The 27338-nt window shown below is 33.9% G+C and overlaps 1 long non-coding RNA gene across 3 annotated transcripts; it reads right to left on the bottom strand.

The window, feature by feature from the left end:
* Nucleotides 1171-27324, bottom strand: LOC109330302. 3 transcript variants are annotated; one of them, XR_002105656.1, is made up of 4 exons: nucleotides 25940-27324; nucleotides 25712-25838; nucleotides 7012-7017; nucleotides 1171-1182 (listed from the first exon to the last, which is right to left on the bottom strand). It is a non-coding gene; the product is annotated as an uncharacterized LOC109330302 (long non-coding RNA). The 3 variants fall into 3 exon arrangements; XR_002105655.1 differs by lacking the exon at nucleotides 1171-1182 and adding an exon at nucleotides 2648-2658; XR_002105657.1 differs by lacking the exons at nucleotides 1171-1182; nucleotides 7012-7017 and adding an exon at nucleotides 22193-22203 and having other exon boundaries at nucleotides 25940-27323.

Here is a 27338-nt window from a genome sequence, read left to right as displayed (position 1 = left end):
GTTAATTTAATATTTTATGTCCAATAAGAAACTAAGAGTATATGGAGTAATACACATATTGGAACATAGGATGTGCTCCATTTGATATAATGAAGTCATATTGTGGACAAACTTTGTGTTAGATATACAAGTTTATTGTTTGGTCCTAACTTGACACACGCACCTTTCCAAACATTGTCCAAATATATGCCTTCACTTTAATTGCTATACTTTGGAAATATAGTCCAAAATTGTATATACTGACAGAGTATTAGTTTTATATATTTTCAGTGCATTATCTACTATTCATGTTTAATTATTATTAACTCTTCAAAAAAAAGTAAGTCAAATGAATTGTGAATGATTAGTGATCGTATATAATTTTTTACGTTGATAATGCATAGATATTACACTCATATTAATTTGTGTTTATTTAACAAACCATTACATAATAACATGACTTTACTTAATGATGTTATGCTTTACACTTACTTTATGCTCGATGTACAAGTAACCATTTGACATAGCAACGTCATACTTTGGACGGACTTTGTGTTAGACATACAAGTTTAGTGTTTGGTCCTTACTTTGGAACATAGTCCAAAACATGGCTTGGTTTTAATTATTATACTTTCTATTAGATTAAATTATACTAATATTCATTAGATTTTAGTGAAATTTCATAAATCACCCCTCCTATTTTTAAACTCACACAAACGACCTCTAACCTTATGCATACAATACACTAGCTACTTCTATCTCTGTAAGATAGATAAATGCCATTTCTTGAATAAAAAATGGTGACAGATATAATTAAGTCAAATAAAATATGATATATTGTAAAAACCAATCCAAATAGTATAAAAGTCAATGTCTATTCTTTATTTTTGATTTGTTACAAAATGCATCAATAATTCTAAGGTGATGTTTAAATCACTCTTATACTATAGTGTAACTAACCAAAATAATGAGTAGACATTAACTCTTATACTATTTGGATTTGTCTTCAAAATATACCATATTTTGTTTAACTTAATTACATTTGTTGCCATTTTTTGTTTAAGAAAATACAATTATCTATCTTACACGAGTAGTTAGTGTAATGTATGTATATAATTATGGGTAGTTTGTGTATGTTTAAAAACGGGAGGGTAGTTTATTTAATTTCACTCAAAGTGAGGAAGTGTCAGTGTAATTTATAATCTGTGGATTATATGTCAACCAACATATTTATATTTTAAATTGTGTGTTCATTGCCATATTTCAATAGTGTTTTTCATATATAGTGTGAGCTTAGCATAAATTCTATAAACTATGTATGTGTTTGTGAGAGATCAATTTTAAGATGTATGATTATAAGCCTAGATCATAATATCACAAATTCAAGAGATCATATAGATAGATTGTAATGGTTAAAGCGTATGTTCACTGAATCCACATAGAGACATAGATGTACCGATTAAGCGTACAAAAACAAGTGATTATCTAAATTATGATAATATATAACCTCTCATTTATGCTTTGAGTGTTATTGCTTGAAAGTAAAATTCATTATCTGAAGACCATTTTTACACTAACAATGTTGAGTTTTACTTTCATGAATAACTCTCCGTCTTGGTTAGGTCAATTAATGGGTAGCCAACCAACGTTTTGACTTTGTAGACATGTGATCCTTTTATGATCATATTAATAATTAACTTGCCTTTCTGCAAATGATATTTCACATTAGGTAGATAGGTCAACAATTTTAATATAAGATTGATTAAATCATTAATATGTAGTTTTCATGGAAACATATGGTTAATGTACATTTGATATTTCACGGTCTTATCAGCTTTTTGCCATTGTGCATGGATTTGAATATTGAAAATAACAATTTTATGGATGGGTATGTAGTATCTCGAGGCTATTATGTATTATGATAAAAGAGTGAAAGAATACCTTAGTAAAAAAAACTTAGGAGTCATAAGGTGGTTGGAGTTATAGATGGTAATGTGTCTAGATGGGTTCAAGAACTACACTATCTATCCCGCTCATTCGTTTTTGGACCTAGATTCTCATGGATACACATTGGGTTTGCTACTCGCTCGCGGAACATTCAATATCTAACATATATATAGGTATCCATAAATACATAAAATATCAAAAATAATTATGAGAAACTTATGCAATTGTGCATCTTTTCCCTATAATTATATCATATTTTAGGCAAACAAAAGAAGAAAAATAATGATTAAAAATACAAAACATAATTTAAACACAAAGTTGTTACTTCAATATTACGATAAAAAATTATTTATATAGTAAGTACTGTTTAATCAACATAATATTACATCACAATTATAGATTAACAATATAACATTACTTCCTGAGAACATAACATCACAATTATGGTGAAACATTTATTTAGTAAAAATTCTTTAATCGATATGACATTACATCACAATTATGGATTAACGATATAAAATTATTGTTTATCAATATAATATCACATCTATAGATTAACATGATATTATAATTATAGATTATCGGTATAACATGACACTTATGATTAACATGATATTAAATTTTTTTTATTACACACATATGTAAATATAAAAAATATATAGAAATTTAGGAGTTGCGGATCTAGGTACTCATTACTCGAACATGAACTCATTCAACAATGAAATTTAAAATCTTTGGTCCCTATTACCCTCAGGTCAAAAAACACGACCCCAACCCGTTATGAGTATTACCCTCGAGTATCTGCACGTCAGATACTCATTGTCCTCCATAGTTAGAGTAAGGGGTTTAAGGAGTGAAGTGATAAGAAAGTTGAGAGTTCAAATTCAACCTATTAACAATAACTAACTTGCTAATATTTGCCAATAAACAAGTAAAAAAAATCCACAAATTTGTCATATTTATGTCTCATTCACCATCTTTATTGTTGTGTATTTAGCATTAAATGTTTCCAAACCCCATTTTTATCATTGTGTATTTATCATTAAATGTTTCCAAACCCTATCACATAAAAATTATCCCAATAAACTTTAGATCGTTTTTCACAAGGATAACATTAGACAATTTAAATACACAAAAGACAAATTTTTTGACTTTTATGTTATCACATGAGAAACTTTTTATCATGTTCCCACATATGGTTGCAAAGACTCGATCTTGAAAACCTTGAATACGTCACCTAATTAATATGGTGGAATGGGATTGCCAAACTAAATTTGGAGGTTCAATATTGTGTTTGGTTAATATGGTGGAAAATGAGCTAAAAGCTGAAGTACCGATTGAGTTTTCACCTAGGGTTAAAGAATGACAGCGTAGCAATTCCACACAAGTACCTACATAAGGTATTCTAGGAGAAAATTAGGAAAAATGAAATAAATACCCTCAAAGTGACAGTTTAATACTACCCATCCTCAATCACCCAAATTGGGACAGCTTTTCAGAGAATATAAGTTGTAGCCTCGTATGTGAAGACAAGAGTCATAACAAACACTCTGGTAGTTTTTGTTGTTACAAAAACATCAACACCTTTGCAAGAAATTTCATGTTAGCCTACACTGGGGCAAAATATTTGGGTTTAATTATTGTCCTCAAGATTATACTAGGGCAATTTTATGGATCATGACATAAAACTGGGGCAAATTTGAGTGGGGAAATTTTATGGTTCCCGCCAGGTTTCTTTTTTTATTTATTTTCGTTGTTGTTATACTATTAAACATAATCATTTAATAAATAAAATGTCATTATATTGTAATATTTTTATAATATCAAACATAAATCCATTCACTAAATTTAAAATAATTATTAATATTTTTTATGGATAAACAGTAAAGATAAAAAAGATCAAAAAAATCCCTTTTATATAGCAATCAATCAATAGATTTTCAAATTAAAGAAAATTATTTTAATTATAAATTATAATAGTAATTTTTTGAGGATTAATTAAAGATGAAGGAAGATCGTAGAATCGCTTCTTATCCTCAAATCATCTTCAAACGGTTGCGCTACATCGCTTCTTTTCACTCGATTAATTCCTAAAATCAATAAAAAATATTTTTTAATTAAATAAAATAATAATCAGTAACAATTCTTTCAACAATAAATAAATATTATAATCAACGTTTTACAACAAAAAAATAAAATTGCTAACCACATCAGGGGTGGAGGAAAAGTCGCCTATAAGGTCTTCTTTTTCTCAACTCATCATCCAGACTGTCACGCTATGCCGCTTCTTTCCTTAATTAAAACATTCAACCAATAACCACACTCCAACAAAGAAATACGTAGCCTTGATTTCCTATCTAAAATAAAGATACGTAGGAGCAAGGTTCATCTTGTCAGACACAACAAATAAATGAATAAAATTTTCCTTTCTAATAATTAATTAAATAACGAAATAGTTTTAAAATATAATAAAGTTATATAATTTAATGAGGGGTACCGTTTAGAGCGGGCGAATAGGGTGCTAATGCCTTCCTTACTCCGTAACCGACTCCCGAACTTGAATATCAAAAATCCAATACCCTATGTGATTGGGCTAAAAGATTTTTTTTAACATTTTTTACCATAAATTGTAGTGATGATTCTAATAAAGTCGTGCAGCCGAAAATTTGGGCACGACAACCATTATATTAGTACCATGTCTGATTTGATAATCGATATGATATTAATAACAATGTGAAAAACTCATATTTCCAACTATAAATAGACCCCCTATTCCCAATAGAAACACACTAAAAATCCACAAAGTAAACCCTAAAAAGGAATACCTCTGTTTTCTTTTGAATTTGTCCTTTTATTATCTACGTCACATACCTAATAATAATTAATATAAATTACAATGGTACAACGTTTTTAACAAAAATGCGTTAGTATAAAGTAAGTTGATATATTTTATTATTAAATAATTAATTGAAAATGTAATTAATATATTGTTGTAATAGTTTTTTGTTGAAAAATATTTTTAAATGATGATTTGTAAATAATATAATTGGTGCATTTATGATATGTGATGGCTAATAAAAATGGAGTAAAAGTAATATTTTTATGGTAATTGAGACTAATTAGTAATTAATAGAACATTTTTATTATAAAATATATTATAAGGATAGGGGAAATGTGTTGATATTTTTGGTACGACAAGTGAACCGTATTATTCAAGTAATAAAATCTGGTGAATATCGGGATACTGTCCTCAAAGAGCATAGTGCATTTATACTAATTCTCAAAGAAGTAGATTGAGTATATATTTACAAGATTTGAGGTTTTGATATTTGTTTGGTTTTGAAATAAAATTGCAAAAATGAAAAAGTTTAAACTATGAAATTAAACTAGTTGGGTTTGAAGTTCATCGTTATTTCTCTTTGCAATCATTAGATTCAATTCCGTATAACTTGTGAAGTTACAGATTTTGATGCACATTTTCTTCGAATCATTTATATCAATTCCCTGAGTACAAAATCCTTAGATAATTACTCAAATACCAAATTTCTTGAATATTTAACCAATTATCTAGTCTTAAGTTCAATGTAAAAGCAATTCATACATCATTGTCATTCCTAGAGCAATGATGTATCAAGGAAGATAAACCAGATTCAATACCAAGTTCAACTTGGGTCTAAAATCAAGAATTTTTTAGCAAAGTAAATTTAAGCATTAAGGACGGGATAAACTTCCCAAAATCAAATAATTGACTATATTAAAGAATTGAATCCAAGAGTAGCGATTCTTTAACGTCATTAGCTCGACGTCTGTTTCTTTATGTGTTTTCAAGGTGGATGATTATGGTGAGCCGCTCGACGTCACCACCCAAGTATGGTTTGACCATTTGTCCATTAATTATCCAGCTTCTTTGAGGTGCTGGATCTTGAAATTCTATCGTTCCATCATTTGTTTTCACGACTTCAATCAATCTTTGTTCTACCCCAGGTGATAAAGTGCTGCTAATCACAACTGATTTATTACCTTCATCTTGAATAAACGCATACTTCAAATGTGAAGGCATCATTTTGAGTTCCAACTTATGAGTTTCAATTTCCTGAGTTTTGGTTAGCTCATCAGTTTGGACCTGCTAAGATGAAACCTCTCGGTATACACCTAGCTCTGCTACACAATTCTCAATACTATTATCCTCTTGTACATTTATACCTTCAGGTGCACCCATCAAAGCTTTCTCTAAAGGACTGATTTTGTGTAGATGTGTGTCAGTCATGTATAGTTCTTCACCGACATCTACTCTGAAACAATGTTGCATGTCCTTCGGAGGATGCATGGCTTCAAATACGTTGAAGTTCACTTCATCGTCTTGTCCCTTGATTTTCAGCTTTCCCTCATCAAAATCAATATTCACCTAGCAGACTTCATGAAAGGTCTGCCCAAAATCAGAGGAACTTCTACATCCTCTTCAATATCCATTATGACAAAGTCAATTAGAAATACCAATTTGTCTACCTTAACAATGACATCTTCTGCAACCCCATAAGGAAATTTCATTGATCTATCTGCAAGCTGCATAGTCATCCTTGTAGGTTCAATTTCCAATTCTCCAATCCTCTTCAACATAGACAAAGGCATGAGATTAACGTTGGCACCAATATTCAATAGTGTCTTCCCCGCAGATAATTATCCAATAATGACTAGTATCGTGAAGCTTCCCGAGTCCTTAGTCTTTTTAGGTAAAGACTTCTGAATTATTGCACTAAAACCAGCCTCAAGTGTCACCGTCTCCTCAGAAAACTTCCTCTTCCTTGTCAACAGATCCTTCATGAACTTGGCATAAGTAGGCATTTGTTCCATGGCCTCCATGAAATGTATATTGATCTGAAGGTTCTTGAATATATCCACGAACCTTGTATACTGTATCTCTTTGTCTTTCTTGGAAGGATTCTTTGGATAAGGAAGACTTTTCATCTGTGGAAGTTCCTTCCTTTTTCTTCTCACCCTGCTCTCTTTTTTCTCCCTCAGTTCCTTTCTCTTTGTTCTTTTCTCCTCTCTCTACATTCTCCTTACTTGGCATCTCTTCAAACTCACTTTTTTCTCCCTCAATCTCTTTTTATATCAACACTTCCTCCTCTATTATCCAATTCTCACCAACATCTTTGCTAATTACCTTTCCACTCGTATTATTAATGGCTTTACAATATTCCTTGGGATTAGTCTGAGTGTTGCTGAAAACTTTTGGTGATCTGAATATTGTTCTGTCATCTATTTTGTCAACTGATCCACCTGTGTTTCCAGATTCCTAATAGAAGCTTCAATATTTTTATGGTTTGTGATTGACACTTGCATGAATTTTTCCAAAGTGTCCTCCAATTTGGTTAGTTTTTCATGCATTGGTTGATGTTGATCTTGTTGGAATGGTTGCTGAAATGATGGTTGTCTATTTGATGGCCCTGCTTCTGGTCTCCAACTATAATTCTGATTGCCCCTCCAACCCTGCGAAAATTGATTATTGTACGAAGGGTTTTGGAGAAATTTCCTTGTCTAGGTTGGTTGTTGACATACTGCACTTCTTCCTCCTGATTAGCACTTGGCATAGAACAATGACCAATTAAATGATTACCTCCACAAAAATCACACCTCATCACTTATTGTTGACTCGGAGAGGATTAAACAACATTCAGTTGTTGCGGTAACTTAGACATTAACTTTGTAAGTGCTTCAATTTGCCGAGTCATAATCTTGTTTAGTGCTAAGATAACATCTGATGTATTCAAATTAAGGACTCCTCTTTTTTGTAATGACCTTTGATTGTGTTGTGCTTGTCTATCCGTTCAAGATAGGGCAATTATGATTCTTGTGGATTGTTCAACATCTATAGCCATCGTTGTTCCACCTGCTGCTGCATCTAAAATCATCTTGGTCTCACAATCCATTACAGAATATGTTAAGTTGGTCCAAATCTTCAAAACCATGGTTGGGGTATTTTCTCAACAGCATCTGAAAACGCTCCCACACTTCATAAAATGCTTCATCTGGACCTTGCCTGAAAGTTGATATCTCGAACTTTGCATGCACATAACAAGCTGGTGGGAAGAATCTTGTTAAAAACATGGATTCCAAATCACTCCAATTCATTAAGCTTTGGGTAGGGTGAGATTTAAGCCATTCCTAGCTTCACCAAGTAGAGAAAATGGAAAGAGCATCATATATGTAGCTTCCATCTCATTGTCATTGTACCATATTACTGCCACCAACTCATAAAAATTATCCAAATGAGCATACAGATCTTCATAATCTTTCCCCGTAAACTGGCGAGCACTGACCAAATTCAGATATGAGGGCTTGATCTCCACTATCCTTTCGGTATATGGAATGACAATGCTTGAATAGTGTCGCAGACCTTGGTACATAGCATAGTCACCTAATATCCTCCTTGGAGTATTAGGCCTCTCATTAGTCCTAGTGACATTATTGGCATTCTCCATTTTGTCTAATTGAGGCTCTGGAATATTTGATTGTTTAGAGCTGCATTGTGCTTCTGGATAACCTTGCTTTCGCTTCTCTTTTTTCTGCTTTCGGTTACTCTTGGTTGACTTCTCAAATTCTGGATTAAACTTTAATTGTTCTTCAGTAGCCTTACCTTGCAAAAGCATAAATAAGAAGATTACAACAAGGGTTAGCACAAATGTTAAATACAATACAAAAAAATAAAATTAAAAAAAATTATTCACAATACTCAATGAACTCAGTATAGAACTAATATAAGTCGCTCATTGCTCTCCAGCAACGGCGCCAGAAACTTGTTGATATTTTTTGTATGGCAAGTGAACCGTATCGTTCAAGTAACAAAATCCGGTAAATATCGGGATATCGTCCTCAGAGAGCAGAGTGGATTTATACTAATTTTCAAAAAAGTAGATTGAGTATATATCTACAAGATTTAAGGTTTAGATATTTGTTTGGTTTTGAAATAAAATTGTAAAAATGTAAAAGTTTAAACTAGGAAATTAAATATGTTGGGATTGAAGTCCATCGTTCATTCCATTTGCAATCCTTAGATTCAATTCCGTATAACTTGTGAAGTTACAGATTTTGATGCACATTTGCTTCAAATCATTTATATCAATTCCTTGAGTACAAAATCCTTAGATAATTACTCAAAGACCAATTCCTTGGATATTTAACCAATTACCTAGCCTTAAGTTCAATGTAAAAGCAATTCATACATCATTATCCATTCCTAGAGCAATGATGTATCAAGGAAGATAAACCAGATTCAATACCAAGTTCAACTTCCTAGTTCAACTTGGATCTAAAATCAAGAATTCAGTAGCAAAGTAAATCCAAGCATTACGCACGGGATAAACTTCCCAAAATCAAATAACTAAATTTATTAAGGAATTGAATCTAGGAGTACAAAAGTTAGAAGATTACATTTCAATCCCAACACTGGTGAACTAGTCACTCATCCTTGCCATTACAACACTTTTATCATGAGAAATTACAATAAATTATCGATCTAAATTCGTTCCCATGACTTCTCTCCTCTTCTCATGTGTTTCTCTCTCTAAAATTCGTGTATGATGTTTGGAAAATGGTTGGATAACTCCCATTTTCTTTTCGTAACCACATATATCTGTTTCAGACTTCAGGTCTCTCACTCAAGCTAGAGATTCTCGCTAGAGCAAGACAACAAATTTCAACATTTAGAAAATCTTCTCGCTTGAGCCACAGATCTCTCGCTCGAGCGAGAGAATCAGAGTTTTGAACATGTCTTTCTCGCTTGAGCAAGATGCTCACACTTGGATGAGAGACACACATAAATTTTGACATCCAAAAGTGGGAATTGTCGCTTGGGCGAGGGACATGCACTGATTTAAGCTTTTTTCCTTGAATTAGCAATTGTCGCTTGGGATAGGGATCTAGAGCTCCTTTTACACAGATTCCTTCAATATCCATCTTTTCTACTCCTCATTCTCTTGCAATTGACACAAAAACATTTAAGGTCCTTAAACAAGAATAATCACACTAGATTCTTTAGAGTTGTGCATGAATTTCATCATAACTACACCATAAGTTTCCAAATTTTATATGAATTTCCTTCACAGCATGGCACTAAACAAAATGTCATGACTATTCACTTATTTTTTGAGATTATCTTTGAATGGTTGTGATATGTCACTTCTCTTTGCTAAATTTATCTTCTAAAAAACTAAATAATCTTTTGTCATAACAATAATAATAAACCGGAGAAAAAATATTAAATCTTAGTGGTCAAAAGCTATGATAGGAATATGAATATAAATTATTATAAAGGTGGAGGAAAAGTCATGATAGTCAATTGTTTTCTCTAAAAATCAATTCCATAAAATTATATAAATATAATAAAGAATAGAGGATATGTTGTGAGTATTCACGTCTTTTATTTGACTCATCCTTAACAATATAGTGTTGATTTCTATATTGCGCATAGGAATACAAAGTAGAAGCATAATAAAATCTTTTCAAACAAAAATAAATAAATAAAATTTGTCTTTTATAAATAATATATAATTAATTAAAAGAAATACAGAAAGAAATTTAGGGTATAAAATATTTCATATAATTAGTGAGAGTGTCATTTTAATATGAGATGACATGGTGTTATTACCTACCTCGATTTATAGTCAACTCATGAGGTTAGAACTCTTGTGCATCGACAAATGCATTCCAAATATTGGGTATAAAGAGGGTCTTTTGTTTTGTCTGCAAAAATATAGTGACGACTCCAATTTTTTTGGAAGATGGTATAATTCCCATTTCCCTCATCTTAATTCATGTAACCGATGTTAAGTAAAAATTGGGTCACGATAATAGTGAATAAATGTGATGACTCGAGTGTTGAAGAAGAAGAAATTATAAGGTCAAAGAAGAGGAAGAAGTTATAAGGTTGAAAAAGAAGAAGATGTCGTAGGGTTGAAGAAGAAGAAATTGTAGAAAGAACGAAAGAAAAGAGAAATATAAGTTAGTTATTGGAAAGTGAAAGTGGGTCACCATAAAAGAAGCTTGTCATGGACGAAGGATTTGAGGGTTGAGAGCTACCGACCCAAGGTCTAATTGTTCGAATGGGTTGAGTGCAACTCACCTAGGTTCTTCTGTTCCAATTAGGATTAGAATATATCTGAAATGATCAAAAGGTCCCAAAAAGGGATACACCATTTTCAAAATGTGGGCAAAGTGGGGATTTAACCCCATAGTCCATTTCCAAGTGTAATCCCTATGCGAAAATAGAATGAGATCCAAAAATTTGGATTTGGGATTTAGATGTAGGCTGAGTAACAAGTCCCATCTTCGAGTTGTTCTGTTTCACTCTGGTTCTAGGACACGTAATGTCTGCCCATATCTACGTTGGTCCTAGCCAAACACTAGGAAAAGAAGGTCTAACTTGTACATATGTCGATCATGCCTGGATAGCTGGTCTAGCCAGGTAAAGGACGAAAATGATGAGATAGGGCCTCGTCAGCATTGTGAAGGACCATAGACCAATGCTACAGAATTGTTGTGTCATATAAACAAGAGTGTCACGTCGTCAACACAACACAATCCTCAGTCAAAGGGCTAATCATGACGTGTACACCCTACATCGTTCCCGACCATGTAGTGAGAACATGCCTAAATATAATTGCAACAGCTAGGATAGGCTATAAAATAGCCACCCTGGATAAAACATTGTATCAGCCACAATACAGATGTGTCAAAGCAACCCGACATGGATAAAGCAGCTCATGTTTATTTGGGACATGCCCGATAGGGCATGATGTTTGACCATGCCAACAACATCTATTGGGGAATATTATATGCTCATCTCCTCTATAAATATGAGGAGACCCATCATAAGGAAGTAACAATCTATTACTCTCTTATATTATTGCATCTTATTCTCTCTGCACACATGTCTCTATATATTCACTTGAGCATCATAGTATCTTTTCATGTACTAACCTAGGCGCTCTCAGACCATCTTCAGACAACATTCAAGATACACCTTTCCATGGTTCAAGTACTCTAGATTGGCTACCTCTGTACTAAATAAGCATTTGCACCGTCTATGCCTTACCTACACCATGGTGACACCATAAACCAAGCGAACTCCCTAAGCCATATTGAAGCAATACCCATCAACATGCCTCAAAACCACAACACTCGATCACTCAACCCTCATTTACACATACAACCATCCACTTGACATCTCTTTCAAATAATTGAAAGACAAGAACAACTCATCCATCAATAGGCTGAAATGATGGACAAGACTGGCTCATGAGGTCGAGTCTGCTAGTGAATCCCACCCCACATACAAACCAATAACCAACATAACCAAAACCATAGTGGAACCAGACACCCCTTCACAACAAGCATTATGTCTTCCACTCGGCCCACACAAAATTTTCCCAACAAACAAACATTGACCAATACGATCGAATGACTGACCCATAAGACCACATGGATGCATTCACAGCCTTATGTTTTTCCATGCGGCATTTAACGCCACCATGTGTCGTGACTTTCCCATTATGTTGAAGTGCGCAACACTACACTAATTTACCCACCTAGAACCTGACTACATTAACCAATGGTCGGATTTGACGGACAAGTACAATATCCATTTCACATAAAGCAAGGAGCAGCCTCGCTCTTCCTACACCTTCTCCAACATCAAACAAGGTCGACACAAGTCTATTTGGGCATACCTCAACCGATTCAATGAGGCTACCATGAATGTCCGCAATTTGAATGCAGTTGTTCCAGTCCACCTACTGGTCACAGGGCTCCAACCCAGTCTTTTCAAAATAGAGCTGGCCAAAGACAAGGTTATCAACAGGGTGGATCTCCACTCTAGAGCTAAAAAATTCATCAATCAAGACGATACACCCACGCCCAGCCCAAATGCAACAACCCCAAACTTAACCACTCACAAGACCACCAACGACCCGAACATACCAAATAACACAAGCCTCCCAAAAAATCAAAACACACCACCTACACCCCTCAATGATAGACATTCTAAAATCTAACAAGAGGTCATGTTCGCCAACCTAAACCCATTACCAAAACCTAACCCTCATAGGAGGCAGAAGCAATGGGACCAAAACAGGTATTGTGAATACCACATTATCTTTGGCCACATTACCAAAGGTTTCACCCAACTAAGGGACACAATCAAGGATCTCATCTCAAGCAGGCAGCTCAGCAGGTCCATGTAGGCGGGGCGCCTAGTTAGTCAGCAAGTGGCTCAACTTGCCTTAGCACCTAATAAATACTTAGCTCATGCATGACATCACATGAAGTAACCCACCATAGCTTGCTTAGAATAGCTCACCATAGCTGGACTAAAATAGCCCACTATAGCTTGGAGGAGTCAGCCACAAGTAGGTGACTAAGTAGCTTGGTCAAGTGACCAAATCCATGCTGAAGAGTTTGGTCAAGTTCCTGGCGCATGGAAAGAGGGGCTAGGCGGTTCATAGAGCCTATAAATACCATTCACTTCTCCCCTTCAAGAAGCATTCATTCCTTCATCAATACATTCACTCATTCACATTTCTTCTTCTCTCATTTTGAAATTCTTGGAGCACCTTGGTTCCAAGCTAACTTAGGTAATTTTACTTGATTTTTCTCCTAGAATTCAAAAGGATAATGGAGTTGGCAAATGAGATGCAAAAACATGATTTTGTAATCTCATTTGGAACCAAAAGCATCTAATCCTTGGATGGATGGCTAATGCTCCTAAATTGGTTTGGATTATGGTGAAACATTATTTCTTAACTTTCTTTGTAACATCTTTTGAATTCATATTTATACAAGTTATTAGTTTGGATATTTTTATTATTTAAGATGTTCTTAGTGCAGTGTTAGCTTGATCACCTAAAACTTGATTTCAAGATCCAAAATTCCTCTTCTTAAAGTCTTGACATGTGAATTAAAAAGTAGAACATACACCTTAGTTCATGTGCCATGTTAAACATCTTTTTTAAGCAACTTGTATTCAAGGCTAAGCAATGTTAACATAGCCTGAAGTAGGGTGTGACAACCTGCTCTGACAATTGACAGTTAATTGTTGTTGAGTGTATTATACAAGGTTTGAAAATCAACATTTTCAGGTCGGGACATTGGGGGAAATTTAAGAACCTGGTGTACGGAATTAGCCAAGGTATAATACATGACTTGCATAAAGTTTTCAAAACAACTTTGTTAAGAAATTCTTCCATCATTCAAATCACTTTTCTCCTCAAAATTTTGTAAACATTAGTTTATCATTTCATTTACATTTATGTAACAACAAAATTATAAAAATCATTCGAGAAGTTATTAATCATTATTGTTGATATAATGTGTTTATATAGTTATCTTATATTAGGAAATTTCATGTGGTTCGACATAACCGTATACTATACTACAAATGAATCTTGAAAGACATGCAAATTTAAAATATAGTAAGGTGTTAACTTATAAATTTTATTTGTTGAAAATTAATTCCTAAACGCATTAGTTCGAACCAATTCAGGGTTTGTAACTTTATGAATAGGAACAACATACAAAAAGTGCAATTCAATCGATGGATTGATACTTTTTAAATAAAGACTGACGAATAAATAATCTAACATCTAACTTTTACATTTCTGTCATTTACTTTCTGCATCTAACTCTTTATTTTCTATATTTACATTCAATCATTTATATTCTATAACTAACTACTAACTCTTTATTTACTTTATATCATTAACTTTTCTGCATGTACTAACATTATAACAATTTATTTATTGCTTTATTCTTTTATTCTTTACACTAACCTTTCGCAAGAAAAGGTACAATTACTTATGAGACCAACCTTTCGCAAGAAATGGCACAATTAACTTTGATACCAACCTTTCATAAGAAATGGTATGGTTAACTTAATAAAAATAGACCAACATTTCATGGTACGGTTAACACAACCCGAAAGGATTAAATAAATAAAACCATCAATCACACGACTTGCAAATGGAAAACTCTTCCAACAGGGAGCAAGGTAAAGTCGGCCATTCGGCCGAGCAGACTCCACTTATGTGCATATCATCAACAATATCTCCTTAAGTGAGCGAAGTAAATTCAGCCGAGCAAACTCTCCTTATGCGTAAATCATCAACAATATCTCCTTAAGGGCTGAGATAATGTGGACCATCCGGCCGAGAAGATCCCCCTTATGTGCAGATATCAAGTAATATCTCCTTCAGGGCGAGAGAAAATGTCAGCCATTAACCTAGCATTCCCCTTTATGCACTAATCACAATTAATATCTGCTTAAAGTCGTTGGAGAATGTTGACCATCCAGGCGAGGAGACCCCCCTTATGCGCAGATTAGAAGAAATGTCTCCTTAAGGGCATGAAATAATGTCGACTATTCGACCAAGAAAATCCCCTTAAGCGCATATCATGGAAGAATCACCACACAATCCAACCATTCCACCAACAAACTTACACTAATCGGTCAAAACCACACTCTCCATCCTAGGATATCACATATTAGGTTAACTCATTCACGTTGGGCGATCAGGGCCTGCTCGATCTTATGATCGCACCTATGCCCAACTTTACATCATTTGTTCATAAATTCTTAACTTTACTTGTTAGATTATTTTAACCATATTGGGTGGCCAAGGCCTACTCGATCATAGGATCACACCCTTGCCCAACTTTACCTTATTTGTTCTTAAATTCGTAAGTTTTGTCAATTATTTTGTCCATGATGGGCAGCCAAGGCCTACTCAATCATATGAATGCACCCTCACCTAACACTCCATGTGCCTTGGTCCCGTCGAGGGGCAGGAAAAGCCCTTCTTGTTCGCTACCGCCGAGTGGACAAAGTGGCGGAACATAGGGGAGGATTCAAGAGAACCTACATGTAACTATCACTGCTAGACTCCTCCCCAAGGGTGATTATCCTCACCATCTCTCTTAAAATGATAGACGTATAGAAAGAAAAGGCAAAGGGTATGAAGGTTAACTAAACTTTGAATAAGAAGAATTGTGAAAACGAAGTTGAAGTTGAAAACTACTCACAAGTCTCGAATATCTCTCACAAATTCTTCACAGTCACGAAAAGAAGGTAAAAAAGTGGAAGAGGGTGCAGTCCTATTTATAGGAAAACAGGAAGATAAGGGACTGGGTCTTAAGAAGCTCATTCCTTCCAAGGATTTTCTAGGATCCCATCATGGTGATTCAATAAGCACTTGTGTGTGGATCCAACGATGTGCATGGGAAAAGAGACTATTTGACATTAACCGATGGATAAAAGCATATCTCATCTTAAACGTCTAGGAGCACTTGAGTACATGTCCAACATATGTCTCTCAGACCGAGGCACCTCACATTAATGCATCAGTGAAAAGACACATGTGTAGGGTAGTGCGTTAGAAAGCACCTCCAACCCACTAACTGTGCAGTTTCCCAGACCCCCTGATCAGCCACGTCTCACGCATGTGTACAAGCATTTATGATGACCGTTCAAATAATAATCAGAATAATTTAATGATACAATAAATGGAAAGCACACCAACCACTAGCTGGATTTTTTAAAGTACTCTCGTCTAATGACAATAGAGTGGCTACCAACTTTGTCCGAAGATCATAACCTCCCCAATGATTGTCCTCCTAGATACTCGACATCGCTTAAAGTCTATTGGCACGACTACTCCTACTTAGACCAGTATGCTGGGGCTAACTGTTCCATCCTGGTTCCAAGGTATGTCATGTCTGCCCACATTTGCACAGGTCTTGACCAATCACTGAGCAAAGAAGGTCTAGCTTGTACAACTTTAGATCATACCCGGACAATCGACCTATCCAAGTAAAGGACGACATTGATGCGAGAGGGCCTCGTCAGCAATGTACATGAACCGTGGACCTCTGCTACAAGACTTTCGTGTTGTCTCAACAAGACTTTCATGGCGCTTGCACAACAAGACCTCTGTCACAGGGCTAATCACATCGTATGCACCATGCGCCATCCCCAACCATGTGACAAGAACAAGCCTAGAATACGACTATGATAGTTGGGACAGGCTACAAGATAGTCACCCTTGATAAAGCATTGTACCAACCAGAGTACGGATGTGTCAGAACCGCCTGATACAGATAAAGCAACTACACATATCTCCATGTATTGAATTAAGCATTAGAGTATCTTTTCAAGTACCCACCCAAACACTCTAGACCATCTTCAGGTAGAATTCAAGCTACACCTTGCATGTATTCTAGTATTCCAACCCGACAACCTCTATATTAAAGAACATGTTCCAAACTGGAATTGGATCCCATGATCATGTAGGATCCCACTAGGATCAACTACTTAGGTTCTCATTGCTAAAAAATGACCATCAACACTCTTTAAGCAAAGAAACATTATCAATATCATTCAAACTTTGTCATAAAAGAGTGGAAATGAAAATAAAATAGACATCATATACCATCTAATCCACTCACTGAAAATAACCAACACTCAAAAGGAGAAAATCTCCTGAACAAACTATAATTAAATGGTCTGAAATAAGGACGACGCCAGGTAAATTAATTTGATGAAAAAAGAAAATCCCATCCAAATTAAGGATATCGAGATCCATGAAAACATGTATCTAAATAAAAGAATTCCTAACTGGAGGACAAAATATACATAGCAGGAGCATGATTTCCCACTTACTAAATCTACAGGTTTTGGCTATTGTAAAGATGCCAAAATTTTGTTGGGGTGATCTATGTTTGATGTACTTTGGTGTAAATGGTTGGAAAAGAATACTTGGGTGATTGCTTTTGGACTCTCAACTTTGTTTAAATAGGATTACTCTTTTGGCATATCTTTGGTGCTCCTCCCGTTAGTGGCATTTCTTTGTTGAATATGTAGCGGGTCTAGCATACTTTATTGCAAGATTTTGTCTATGGTTGTACTTTAAAGTATTTTTTTTGTTAGGATGTCTTATCCTCTTCCTATGTACTTTTCTCTATTCACATGATAGTATTTCTTTCTTTATAAACATAATGTAAAGAGAGAAACATTCATAATAGTTGACATTAAACTCAAACTTAATGAAAACTAAATAAAGCTAGCGGCTTGTTATAGATGTAATATCATTTCAAGCCTTACAAAATTGTTGAGATGTGTTATAATTTTTTAGAGAATTAAATAAGCATGTGGAAAGAAAGATGATATTTAGTTTGTATCTTGAAAGTTTTAGTCATATTAACTTATGATAGATATTACTTGTATTGTGTAGAAGTTTCATGAGGCTTATTGAGGTGGTAATAGTCCAATAGATGGGGCTTCTAAGGTAAAACTATGTGAGAAAATCCCTTCAACACACCGAAATAATCCTTTAACTATTGTTCTATCAAATATATGTTGTCTACATGTAAGACTATCATCTGCTATATTTAATTATTATTTCCATCATCCACTAAAATTAATGAGTGGTATTAGAGCTACATTCAATCATACACCGGACGTAGTTACTGAAATATTGTGTCACGCATGTGGTCAGATAACACCTCCTTATATCTCCAAACAAATCTTCTACCACTATTGATCTACTTCTAAAATTTCAAGTCATTAAATACTCGACCTACCTATCATCTATATTTATCTAAGTTGTGGCCTTTGAAACTCAAGCTTATATAAGGAGCACAAGCTCATGTGATGACTAAAATGGAAGACATGTGGTTTTTAAGTCTTTTCCTAAGTATAAGGCTAAGGAGAAGATTTGATGTGTAATATGGAGTTCTTGTCGGAAGTCTCTAACAAGACTGATAAGGAGACCAACACATAACTCAAAAGATAGCAAAAGTCCATATCATAAGTACTCTAACAAGGTCGACATGAGGACTCACAACTACTTCAAATATAGAAGAATGTAGAGGTTCTAATTTTGTGGTCAACCATATCATTTGTGCGTCAATGCATGAGGAAGATAACATTTTGCAAAGAATTCTAAGAGAGTTTTAAAAAATTGTGTCAAGGAGAAGTGTTGAAATGTGCCACAATTTTCTCGAGATTCTATAAACATGTGGCAAGAAATATAATATTTAGCTTGTATCTAGAGAGTTCTAGCTAGACTATATTATAATAGATATTGTTTGTATTGTGTAGAAGCTTCATGAGACTCATTTAGGTGGTGATAGTCCTATATATAGGACTTATGAGGGTGAAATATAATATGTGGTAGTTAAGGGTGATGTGCTATGTATGAAAATGTAGGCTCTTCAAGCCCACCAAAGTACTCTTTCAACTATTATTCTATAAATATGTTGTTTTCATGTAAGACAATCTTCTCCAATATTCAACTATCATTTATATCATCCACTAAATCCAATAAATAATAAAAAAAATCCAATATAAACAGAAACTAACATATAGTTGCATAAAATAATAAAATGTACATACGGAAACAACATCCAACTGCTTCTTTGCATCAAAAAGTAAATACTCATTTTAGTCTCTCATATTTTTCAACCTTACCAGTTTAGTCCTTCAAAAAAGAAAAGACCTAAAATAATCCCAAAAATTTCAAATGTGGGTCAAATTAGTCCTACCAAGTGTTGTAAAACATGCTAAAAAAGACTACTTTGACCCACATTTGAAATTTTTTGGGATCACTTTAGGTCTTTTCCTTTCTGAAGAACTAAATTGATAAGGTCAAAAAATATGATGAACTAAAACGGATATTTACTCTTGTTTTTTATTAGCGAGTCATGACATCATTTTAATTTATGTAGCTTTTATTTTATCCGTTTGTTTATTACTATGTTATGAGTAGACCTTCATATAGGGAGGAAAGTTTTAATGTGTGGATTTCTCTATGATTCTTAAAAAAGCACAGATAAGAACATCAAAGGAATAAGTGTGCACAAGGGGATGGAATGGATAAAAAATATGACAGTGCCCAAGGCCCAAACATGATCAATTAAAGTCTGTATTGTTGGAAGACTATGTATTGAATTCATTCTGATTAATTCTAAATATCACACACATTATGGTTTTTAATTATTCTAACTTGACTTTCTGTAAGATTTGGCCATTTATCTTATCCAAATCAATTAGTATTTTACCTTTTAATCCTATTTAAATTGTACTTAAGTATTTGAGGAGGACGAAAATAAATATAGAATTAAGCATTTCCTTCTTTTATTGGAATATGTAATTTTTTACCATAAAATTCTAGATCTATTAGATTTGCATGGTTTAGGGGAAATTACATCCTTTACAAAATTATAAACTGACTAAAATCTTTGTCCTGCAACTTTAAGATTTCTTCCAAACATTTGATATTGAGATTGATGCCTCTGCAGTTGCTATTGGTGGGGTGATGACCCCAAATGGTCACCCTTTTGCTTGGCTTCGACATATGTCATGGAAATGTTCTTTAATACAAAAGCATTATAGAAATGAAGTAATACTTCATAGGTATATAATTCAAAATAATTGCAGGTCAACAAAGCTTAAAACATTTAATGACTCAAAGGCCACATACACAAGAATGGTATGAGTAGGCAACAAAAATTCTTGGATTTCAATATGAAATAAAGTATAGAACTGGTACCTAAACATAATTGCGGACACTCTTTTCAGGTACTAGTGTGATGACATTGTTGTCTTCACCCTCTATCATTACCAATTAAAACATTCTTGGAACAATTGCAAAGCTATTAAAACACTTCAGAGGGCAAACAATTCATAAATAAAAGCGAACCAAATGTGATCATTAGACATAAATTCCACTATTGACAAGATCTACTTTTTTTTGAGCAGATAACTTTCATGTCAAGTATCGATCAGCTTCACGAATCTCTCATGACATGATTCCTTTTCACCAATACTCCAGGGCACTATATGTGAAACTTCGTAAGGCTCGCTTGGGTGGTTATTGTTATTGGTCACCTATTTAGGATTTTATCCAACATCGCACGACCTATCAGTACAACAGTTATGTTATAGGAAAAGCGTTACTATAACCTCTTGCATTTCTAGAAAATACATGGGATGATATATCAATGGACTTTATAACTCACTGACCATAGTCTCATGGCCATACAATTAATTAGGTTATAGTCGATCATCTTTCCAAATATTTCCATTTCATTGGTCTCACAATAAAATACAATGTTGAAGTCATTGTTAAATGTTTCTTATATGAGGTTGTCAGGCTACATGGTGTCCCATGCTCATATGAGATAGGATAAAAATTCTTCATTTCTTCCTTTTGGGAAGAGTTATTTCGTCTACTAGGCACTTCACTTTGTTTTAGTTCGGCCTACCATTCCAAATATGATGGACACACTAAAGTGGTCAACGCCACAAACATGTCTTCATTTAACGCAACTAATAAAATGCTTTTGCCATCTCAATCAGGTGGAATAGTGATACAATTCCAATAAGCATTCATCTTCAGAATCGTAGTGATTGAGGAACTTTACAGTCATTAACCGTCCTAAAATAATCAATAATAACACAAGAAGGGGGTTGATTTGTGTTTACTAACTTTCTAGAAAAAATTAATATTTTTCCGTATTAAAAAAGAATTTAATTAGCATGTTAAGAACTTGGACAATTGACTCATGTGGTTTTCAGTAGTTGAATTTTAGGATGATTACTTCGTCCTACTAAGACTAATTTAAAAGATGTTTAAAAAAAATTATTGGTATCACAGAGCAAAAATCTCTAGGTTAGAAAGCAATTATATTTACGTAAATAAAAGAAGTCAAGGGACAAATGATTTATACATATTTTTATAGTGATTCACCCAATGTCATAGGCTACGTCTAGTTTCATGGCAGAACCAAGATTCCAATATAACCCAACATTGATAATAGCAACGAGTATTATTTGCACGCCTAAATTTTCTAAAGTCAACAATTCGAGTATTATTTGCGCACCTAGTCTCTTCAGGATCTAAACTAAATAATGGTTTGTATTAAAGAGAGTTTTACAACTTTGCAAGTCTTTCAGTCACACTAAAATAGTGGAATACATATGAAGAAGAAAGATTGTGAACATAATAGAAAATGATTGCAACATATGTTCAACACAACTCGGTGCTATTTAAAGCACTTCAGATTGTTTAGATATTCTCTACTGTTAATTTTTGTTCTTCAATGCTGAAGCTATTTATGGATGATGCATTTAATGTAACCATTATTACAGACATTGAAGCTTTGTTGATATTTTTTCTTGAAATTAGTATATGTTGAGACATTTCTTTTCTTCGACTAGAATTTTTTCTTGTACTTCTACAAAGACATTAATGTTTCGTAGTGTTTATGAATTAAGCATTTAATGTTACATGGTTGTTGAAACTTTATGGTGGAAGATATAATGAATAAGACTTAGAAAGTAGTGACCACACGTCTTCTTTTCACTTCTAGTTGGAACCTTTCTTTTTTAAGCAATAAAGTGCATTTTGATTTTTGACAAAGAAGAAGGGCCAAATAGGCTTTTACATTGGATAATTCATTTATTCTTTTACTCATTCATTCAACTAGGTTGATTTTTCATTCTTTTTTATTTACCACTTGAATTCCCAATATGGACATTGGATATATCAAATTATATGTGCATCTTCTTCAAAGAAAATTTCAGTTCAGTGATCTAACGAATTTTAGGATATATCTTGAATGTAAACAGGTCTTGAACACAAACAAGTCTTGAACATAGACGGGTCTTGAACGCAAATAGACCTTGAACATAGACATATAATTTTTTGACAAATTTGAGAATGACCTTTTGATATTGTCTTAAGGATATATGATCAATGAGAAGACAATATTTTGTTAGTGAATTTCTACTCGTCTGATTTTATGTACACTTAAGATAGACAGGTTAGAATATTCAGATAATTCAGTATAATCTTACTTAATCTATTTGAAATCATAAAAACTTAGAGAATTAACAATTATAATGTATTCCAAACATATGTGATTATAACACATCCACTCTCGAAACTTTATGGTTGGTTGGTACTACTCCAATAACCCAAGTAGAAAACAACCCTAAAAAATAGACATAAATATTATAAACGGTTAAGAATAACTTACTTTGTGCTACGTTGAAATTATTGCCATAGATGTGGATAATTGTGGCTCACTGTTTTCCCAACAAACTTGCATCACATTATTTCATTCTATATCGAGTGATTCGTCAGATATGATTGGTGGCCTATGAACTTAGTTACCTCCCACAACGCGTGTAGAATTTGTTTTCATGTGTCCCTCTTGCACTAGTTCCACAATGATCCAGAGGCATAGTTTGTACCACTATCGTCGACAACAATTGGTGGTGGTAGAGATGAGAGTACCCATACAATACAATTAGGATAAATAAATGAGGGGAAAATAAAGTAATAGAACTCTCAAACCAGAGAGATCGACTCCAGGTTGTAGAGAGATAAAATGTAAACACTTATGAACAACATAACTCCTCACTTCAACTTGTACTCCATGCATCTCATTTTTAAGAATGCCAGTTTAGGGAATCATAAAATACATACTAGGTTGTTCCCTAGTCTGGATCTCATACAAGTTTAGGGAATCATACGACTAGTAACCATAATGAAAAATATTCTCATGAAGGAAGGACTTGCGATCATGCTTCAAATTTTCAATGAGAAAAAAACAAACAATAGGAATAAAAATTATATCTTAATGTGGTGAGAAGAGGAAGAAGTTGCAGTTATATCTCTATGGAAGTCCACGTGAACGCTCTCATTAGAGAAACTCTTCTCACTCTTTGTGCTAGCAAAGGCAACCGTCTAAGCGAATTCTAATTTTTTGGTGTACTAGAATTTAACATCTAAATGCTCTATTTATAAGCACACATGGGAAGCACTATCAAGATGTCTAACCCAAATTCACACTATTTCTTATTGGTGTTAAGTGCATCTAATGAACATGATTCAATAAGGCAATATAACAATATCTAGTAGGTTAGTTCAATGTTTGTTACCCAAAAAATATACCTCACATATTTAAGTTGTAAAAATTAAGCATAATATTAAATTTCTAGTACATATTCAAACATCTTCACTTTCTGTAACAACTTTAACATATGTTAGGTTCTTAGTTGTTTTAGTATTAGCTCCTTTTCCAAATGCTAATAATAAACTCCTTGAAGCATATGACAATGCCAATTATAGTCTCAATACTCCTTATATTTCTAGTAAATTAAATTTGCTACATTGTGAGCGTTTAAATGATTGATATCAAAATCACCTATCTCAAAAAATGAAATATCTATGTAGGTATCCTTTCTTGTTCGAGTAAGGAGTTAATCAATATATCTATTTACTCTAGAACAACTCTCAACTATGCATCTTATATCTAATTTTTATGTTGTTAAGGAGTACTCCATCTTAGTTTTTTTCGGGATGTGTGGGTATCCCTCCAAATCTCTCATCTAATCTAATTTAAAACTTCAAAATGTTTTAATTTTTTCTTCTATGTGGATAAAATTGCTAAACAAAAAATATTTGTTCTTTAATATGGAAGAGATTGGTCTAAAATTGGATCTTCCTAGTCTATTCGAACAAGAGCTGGTCTTGGAAGGTTATCAGAGCTTGGGCTCTAGGTTAAACCGGGTATTCACCAACCTTGGACCGGAAAAGGCATGTTGCTCAAGTCAGTATTTGTAGGAGTATAACGCTTAGAGAGAAGGAATGGGAGAATACATTATTCTTCCCTTATGGGTGACTTCACCTATTTATACTAAGGTGGAGTGACTTACACTATAGGGGAGGTGTCATCATTTTGAACGATATGATGTTGTTTGTCCCTTCAACGGCCTTTGATGACCTTGTTGTGAAGTTTGACTTCCTTTGTCGTGTGGGAAATACGAACCTGTTGGTAGCTAGATGACGTGAGCTTGACTTTGGCATAGCAAGTGTTGACCATAGATAGGCCGATCGTTCAAGCCTGATCGACAATCATAAAAGTCATATCTTATATGCACGTATTATCCATGGTTGTGAAAACTAGATCTTGTATATCCGATCATGAGTCTTTGGCCGATCTCGACTCTAAGAAGGAATAATAGTACATGTAATACAAAGAGAACACAAATCCCCCACTTCAATGGCAATACAAGGAGAACATGTCTTTGTTTTTTACGACTCACGGGATTAATGCCTGAAACAAGAAACTACATAGAATATTGTAGTCCATGCAAGATTGATATTATCAACAAGCGCTGCTAGAAAAACAAAAGAAAACCAACTTGACCAACAAATCTATACAAGAATTGCAACAAGTCATGTGCATGTCTAAACCAAAACATCTCTGGGTTGCTTACACATGACAAGCATATCAAATATCAAACATACATTAAAGGCAGTATGGTTGGTAACTTGTAAAACTTTCTCCTTACTATTTCATTAAAAAATGCTATATGGATACTTTGTCTAAATTGATGGTGTTTGCCACAAAAAACACACATAGAAGATGATATGAGGCAATGATGACACTCATGGTGATGACGGCAAAAAAGCACACTCAATGACAAACTTATTTATGATGCACGTGGAATTTGGGTGTGAAACTCATATTTAGTGATGGCAAAATAGCTTATCCTACCAGTTAGCTCGTGGCTATAAAATAAAAGCAAGCATAGACATACTTCAAAATGGGCTTATGGGCACCTACAAATATTGATAAGTAATTAAAAAGGTAAATAATCCATAAAACAAAATAAAAGGAAATCGCAAAAAAAAAAAACTTTATATGTTATATCAAGTTCAACAAATAACATTAAATCATATTACATTATACTCCAAAGGTAATTCCAGTAAGGAAGTAACTCTTTATCAGTTGGGGTCACATTTCTCCACTCTCCCGTACAAAATATAGCATATGCATCTCCCACATATCTGATAAAGGAGAAAATTGGCATCAATAAAATTAATAAAAAGATCAAAATTGTATTACATATGTAAACATGAATAAATTCACACAATAAAATGTGACATACTTGCCAACACCGTGGAGTTGGGTTACATGAGTCCAACTTCCATACAAGTATTCATGTGATAAGCGTTGTAATGCCTTTGCTCGTTTATTTTGCAAACCAAGTGTCTTTATTACTTGCTCTATTTCTTGTACTTCAACTTCAATGCAAGATTTGGCATTTGGACACAAGTTAAATAGGTTTGAGAGAACACGACGTACCTGCATTTTGCAAATTAATAAGATGCTTCTTGTCTGTTGTTGATTCAATAGATTTTCACATTTTCACATTGGCGTCCGTGTATCACAAAGCAATACTTACAACCATATACTAAAAACATAAATGAACTTTGACTTTTAGACTACCACTAATCTTGTTTAAAGGAAAAACAACAAATGCAGATGGGGATGTTTTAACAATTAACAAAAGCAAAAAAATCCACTCTTGCCAATGATCACGGTGTCTAATGACACCAACCTTCTTCACTTTAAAAACAAGGTAGCATTGGAGACTATGGGACATCATGTTATGCACAGTGAACAAAACCTATTTTTCCATGAGTGAGTACAATTCATCACACAAGAATTAAATATATTTCCACCCACTCAACTTTTCATTCTTGCAAACGCATGCATTGAAATTATGTTAGTGTATAACCACAAGAACTAGGCAGACACCCATCCTATAACCCAAGAGTAGTGTCGTGGTGGAAATGGAAACCACAATTAATATGGAAACCTAAGCTTCCATGGGCAAGAGATCACATAGAAAAAATAAAACATAACTCGCATCAAACATGAAGGCAAAGAGACGCTGTTAAAGATTGGAGTGCTCCGCTCAAACAACAAATACCAGAAGACTATATAAACTGTAGACACTATCATAGATTCTTAATCATTGTTTTTACCAAAATCGTTACATTAAATAAAGAAAAAAAATCTTAATAACAGTGGCGAAACAAAGTGCTTGCTAGTTATCCTGACAACTTAACTACAAAACAAATTAGGTAGCTTATAATGCAATAATAGGTGGCCAACTGTCTCTGACCAAGACTTGAACATAGCAGACAAATCAAGGGGAAAAGATATATAAGGTATATGAACATACAGAAAGTCATGTGCATGAATGCACGGATGTTTAGGCAAAAGACTTAACGTTGGAAGAAGCTTTGAATTTCAAATGAATTTGTCAAAGATGAAGCTCACAAGGTTAGAAGCCTGAATAAGAAGTAGAAATAAGGATTTGCGAAACAAAACAACAGAAGAACCCAAGGTCTAAACTGTGCAGATTGGTTAAGAGAGAACACACTGAAGGTAAAACCTGGACAAATTGTAATTCATTAGGAAAATTGTAAGAGGTGAGTTAATAAAAAGTGAGGCAAAATCATCTAATAGTTCAAATGAAACATTTCCGACCCCAATGC

Source organism: Lupinus angustifolius, chromosome LG16 (assembly GCF_001865875.1).
Source record: "Lupinus angustifolius cultivar Tanjil chromosome LG16, LupAngTanjil_v1.0, whole genome shotgun sequence".
Taxonomy (NCBI): Eukaryota; Viridiplantae; Streptophyta; class Magnoliopsida; order Fabales; family Fabaceae; genus Lupinus; species Lupinus angustifolius.
This window is presented reverse-complemented; position numbering and strand designations above follow the sequence as displayed.